The 6000-nt window shown below is 33.4% G+C and overlaps 1 protein-coding gene across 1 annotated transcript in view; it reads left to right on the top strand.

Annotated features, from left to right (window-relative positions):
* Positions 1-298: 298 nt before the first annotated feature.
* LOC135072678 (kin of IRRE-like protein 3) overlaps positions 299-6000 on the top strand; it is a 71068-nt gene continuing 65366 nt past the window's right edge. Inside the window, exon 1 of the mRNA XM_063966686.1 lies at positions 299-687. The gene's annotated coding sequence lies outside the window, so the exon portion shown is untranslated. The remainder of the gene's footprint in view (positions 688-6000) is intronic.

Genomic DNA, 6000 nt, shown 5'->3' with positions numbered 1-6000 from the left:
TAGGTACATTTACAAAAACAATAGACTTCTTCGGTAGTTGAGGATAAATTTAAAACCTCTAGCGAGACGAAAAGGCTATCCGAATGTATTGAAATTTTTTAAAATGCTTGTCCAAATATTTTAAAAGTGTTGTCAGGGAAACGATTCTCGTAGGTGTAATTGAGCACAGAGCTAGGATTAATTGAAGCAGAAATGTATCAAGAGTGCAGAACCAACGGTGGCGCAAACCAACGCAGGCGCGTTGCGATTCTCTAATAGCAGTAGCGGTCTTACCCACGATAGGGACACCCGTAGCGCCCGCCCATCGCTCGCCGACTTTCGTATCCGTACGCATTTAAAAAGTGACATGACATTCCATATTCAAGTTTTCCGCTGTTTTTCGCGCGCGAAAAAATTCAAATAACAAATTTTCGAACTACAAACAAAAGACACAGTGACTGGCCGCTTCTGTTTTGTTTTTATTTTCGTCTTGCCCATTGTTAGCGATGTGCATTGTTCTTTCTTAAAAGTGTTGCTCGATGTTGACGGTTGAAAAGAACAAAAAAGTTTGAATCGGACCTTTTTGTTGGATATGAAATGACAATTAAGCAATTAACATTAATTAATTGTGACTTATCACGTCGGAAAGTGGTTTGAGACTTTATTGTTAAATTGTGGCAATGGTTTCGAGTGGATTACAGTTAGTAGGTAAGAATTGTTTGAATTTAACTTCCATTAGTGTTGTGACGCTGGTATATTTACTGTTTATGTTCATCTTAAAGCTATTACGACTGTTTTACGGGAGTTTAAATTATATAGCTTAGATTTAATGGGTTCGGCGATAAAGATGTCAATCGTAAAGTGATATACTATAGCATCAATTCACAACAGGCGACATTTAACCGGTTCTGGGTTAGATGCTTTTATGACTAAAGGCTGATAATATTGACGATTGTGACTAACTGTAAATTTTTTATTGACCAAATAAATAAGTAGTAGGTAGTTATTTTGGCTTAAAATAAGATAATACCTACCTACTATAAGTGTCAGTAATTTAATTTTAAGTGATATTTAGAATGGGTCAAAAGTTTGAAATAAGGTTTGGTTAGGCAATACTAAACTTTCTGTGGGATACGTCATTTTTGAAGTGATTTAGATTTTCTTAAATAGTAGGTATTGTATATTGATATCGTTAATTTTTTGTAACTGAATGATTTAAAAATTTACCTAACATAAAAGATTTAATTTTGTAGAAAATATTAAACAACTTTATGTTTCTAAATAAATAAACATTGTAATATTCGTTTAAAATAACATTTTAATAATTTAACAACCTAAAGGTTAATAAAATTCATTCTGTAAGCGTAACTTTTAATTTAAATTGGTAATAAAATAACGTTATTACCAATTTAAATTAAAAGTGTAATTTTGAATATTCCATAGCTCTACTATTTCATTTCTAAAAAATATGAACATCCCTTGGTCGATATTATTCAACAAACTCCAACGCACTTGCTTGCTGACGTTCAGGGCCCATACTTCCCGGATACAGCAAGCCCGCATGTCAAACGCAAGCGAGCTAGCTTGTACGCGGCATGCTCGCGCTGTACTATAAATAGAACATGGAGTTCTCTTGCATAACATCATCCACCAACGGGGTGGATGCAGTGTTTTTTTTTTTTAGAAAAATATGTGCATTTTATTTGGTATGATGAGATTTTTTTCTTTTGAGCAACTGCTTTCATTCATTCATTCATTATTAGAACATTTTGAACTGGGTACTTCCATTTTATTATTCTTCAAAAATAACTCAACTCTAATTTAAGGCAAATAAAAATTGCACTTACCTGTAAAGCTATCTCTATTACTAGTTTTGTTAACACCCAAATCACAAGACACTTTTAGTATGACCAGTTACGAGTTAAGTTAATAAGCACTACATGTGTTTCCTTTGCGGTCTTAAAATACTCGTCTCAGCAGTTAGCAGTTCCAAATTAAATACTGTAAATTAGAGAGTTTATTATTAATTCTAACCATTTAATAATATCCGTAAGTCACAATCACTTTCTTAGGAAATCTCCACACTGCATGCATCATTCCTTATTACAAAATAACTTATTGCAAAAATTACATTCTGGGTTATTACGAAATTAAATATGTAATAAGTTTAATAATTATTTTCCTACGTCTAACCCTTATAAACAGAATAATCTGGGGGCACGGCAGTGCCCCCACCAAGTCGAGCAAAAAAGCGGCACGGCCGTACCATCCTTTTCTCGAAGCAATTCAGGCCATTTTCGACCCCCTGTAACTTCGTTGTGGATAAAACTAGAAGACTGAATTTTCAGTAACCATGCAGGCATTGTAAAGACACGGTATATTTCAAATTTCATTCAATTTGAACCAGTAGTTTAAGAATTATAACGGGTCAAAGTTTCTTAATTTTGTCACTCACTGACTCACCGATCATCAAAACTCTAAGGCACTTCTAGCAGACCTAGAAGCTTCAAATTTGGAATATAAGTAGTGTTTGGTGTATGAATCAAGGAAAAACTAAAATATTTGGGGGCACGGTAGTGCAACCGCCAAGTCGAGTAAAATTTTTCAATTTCGGTCCAGTGTACCTACCATGAGTTTACGTTAGGTGTGCTCGCTAGCGATTACGTCAAAAATCTCTATGAAGATTTTGTTTCATGAAAGTAGCCGCTAGGGGCGCTGCACAATATGTCATACTAATTAATGTCATTTTTTTACGCAGTCGCTAGCGAGCACACCTAACGTAAACTCATGGTAAGCACACAGTTTTCTAGATACATAACTGCTGTCTACAAAATACAAAAAGAAATGAGATCCCATCAAAAACAATACTTGTCAAAAAAACCAAGTCTCGCAACTCAGTTGTTCTACGGTAAAAAGTTGTGAGATCCATGTAATACCAAGTCCAGGCCAGGAAATCTTTAACGTTTTACAAAAATTATTGACTTGGCCAGCGCATGAAAACACGTGTGAATTAAATTATTTAGTGCGATGGCCAAGTCAATAATTTATGTAAAACGTTAAAGATTTCCTGGCCTGGACTTGGTATTACATGGATCTCACAACTTTTTACCGTAGAACAACTGAGTTGCGAGACTTGGTTTTTTTGACAAGTATTGTTTTTGATGGGATTAAGTCTGTCTGTGAGTGATTGAAACAATGTTTGAAATTTTTATTAAATTGTTTCTTAGACTGAACCTAAGGTCTCTAGTATAAAACTATAAAAGGTGTATACTAGAGTGAGGTGGGTTGGATTCACTGTAAATTAATCCATCTCTTTACCAAAAAATGAAGCATTATTGCATGATACCATCCCTGCAAAGTCTACAAGACAGCTTTGATTTAACCCCAACTGATAGGGGAGAGTTCGGTATATTGTACCGCCGGGTAAATTGTACCACCCTCATATTTCGTAAAGTATTTATTGAATGTCTGTAATTGCAACACTCAGCGATACACAACTAAATTCAATTAATATCGGCCATTTGGTTTTTGCCGTGACAACGAACACGTGTGTTTTATTTTGAAAAGTATTTTTTCATTGTTTTCAAGTAACTTTTGACAATGCATGTTTAGTTTGAAATTTTGTTAAATTTACTCACAGGGTGTTTCTAATATATTATTTAGAAGCGTAAATTAGTGTGGATTACAATTATTTGAAACATTTTTCGGTATTTATAAGCTATATTTTTTACCGATTTTTTAAAAGCACTATCACCTAGTCGGCTAAATTGTACCACATCAAGTTGTATGGAACTTTACCAAAGGATTTTGAATTTTTTTTTAGTTAATCATATTTTGAAGTTATAATAGCGTAGTTATGTTTGACTAACAATAAATGAAAGCAAAAGACTGGCAAAATAGATTAGGTACAAGTGTGCGTTACGATAATTGGAATTACAAAACTTTTACTCAAAATCGTCATAACGTGTAAAACAATATCGACTGTCAATGTTATTAACTACTGTTCCTTTTCGTTACCTAATTTGTTAAGAATGTATCGTATAATATTTTGCCATAGTTTTTTTATAGGCTTGAAATTTATTGAAATCCAATTTAGTAACCCTGTGGTACAAATTATCGAACCGGTTGGCTAAATTGGACCGGAGCTCTGAACTCGTATTTTGTTGATTTGTGCTAAATATACAAAAATTATGTTGATTAATACCTATGAAATAGTAAGTTGAATAATTTCTCTTTGATTATATACCATGAACATTAGCAAAAACATAAGAAAACTATGTGTAAAATGGGATTGAAAAAAACTGGTCCAAATTACCGGACTCTCCCTTATTCTCGTACAAGGCAGTTTGTGCATAGCTCCGACACCTGTAAACAGGTTAAGTTGTCGTGTTAGAAACTCTGTAGTTCCCGATACAAGTTTGATAGACATATCAGGCTTCTATACGAGGAGAGCATATTTTATGAACGCTTCGTCGTGATGTAATATCTGGGAATTGTCTAAGAAAGAAAGAAAGATAGAAATAAAGAAAGAAAGGAAGAAAGAAAGAAAGAAAGAAAGAAAGAAAAAAGAAAGAAAGAAAGAAAGAAAGAAAGAAAGAAAGAAAGAAAGAAAGAAAGAAAGAAAGAAAGAAAGAAAGAAAGAAAGAAAGAAAGAAAGAAAGAAAGATAGAAAAAATGTTTATACAGTATCATCGACAATACACTTACAACAATACTTAAAAATATTTAACGAGTAGGTAATTACAATGATACTGAAAAGGTCATCATCTCAGTAGAAAATGCCACGACACTGGTCTTCCGTGGACACCCAGTCTACAGTAAAGAACGTTTTTATCGAGAAATTAATGTTTTTTCAGCACTTGTGAATCATTTTTCCATTAATATACATACTTATTTAAATGATACATCACTATAAAATCTTATTTATGTGAACCAAAATTTTAAAGACTAATGTGGCCATTTTTTTATGAAAAACTTATTTTCAGTCATTGAAATAAAATACAGTTGGAATTTATGAAGTTTTCAGATACTTCATTAATACAAATATAAATACTATTTTGCTCAAATAGGGTAAGTACCTACCTACATACAATATGATATTATTCTTCCCCAAAAATAGCCTTCCTAATTAAATATAAGTACGCCTCCCAAAATAGACGGACAAATAAATATACTTCTAAACAATCTTAATTAAGTAGGTTACAACAAATTAATATACTAACAATTTAGTGTATAGTTCTTAGAAATAATCACTTTAATCCTGTGATATCCATCCCACGGGCTTCTCCCACAGGATGTCCGGATTAATTTGATATGTTCCTAGAAATAGACCCGAATCAGCGAGACCGACACTTCATTAACATCATCCAGGCTGTATTATCTCAAATCCCATTGCAGATAGGGCTTAAGTCCCAAAATAGCATTTTTCGGGCGTCAGCAAGTTCAAGTTTTTTAGCTTTTTGTTATCTTAAGCCAAGAGAATAAGATCCAAAATATCGTGGTTATCAGGAAATGTTTGAAGTCATCCTGCTGGACGTTATTTTGTATCTTATTACCATCTCTTAAGATCAAAAAGTGATTTTAATTTTTAATTTTCTGACGCTTAAAAATCGCTAGTGGAGCGGGATCCTCTAAGGGAGTCAATCCAAACTCTCAGTCCCACTACTACGAATTTGTACAACTTTGTTCAACTTATTTACTTATTAAATTTTCAAGTCACGAATCAATCTTAGACCAAGCAGAGTTTGTGCGTGTAGTTTAGTTTGAATGATCATCATCATCACCAGGTCATTTAGTCAGGTTTTGGCCTAAACTTCCCACGCTGGCCAAACGGTTTGGGGAGGCTAGTTTGAGTATTAAATTTTAAAAAATCTAGTGATTGAAATTGTGACTAGTTGACATAAATAATATGATTATGAATTCCACTTTCTATCCTGCACTAGCCTGGAATTTATTGAGGATATTGACAAACTTTTTCAATAAACTCGTTCCCAAAATCGTCGACATAGGCATATAAATGGA

The sequence above is a fragment of the Ostrinia nubilalis genome, chromosome 6 (genome assembly GCF_963855985.1).
Source record: "Ostrinia nubilalis chromosome 6, ilOstNubi1.1, whole genome shotgun sequence".
Lineage (NCBI taxonomy): Eukaryota > Metazoa > Arthropoda > Insecta > Lepidoptera > Crambidae > Ostrinia > Ostrinia nubilalis.
The sequence above is the reverse complement of the archived record's forward strand: the minus strand, read 5'-3'. Positions and strand labels throughout refer to the sequence as shown.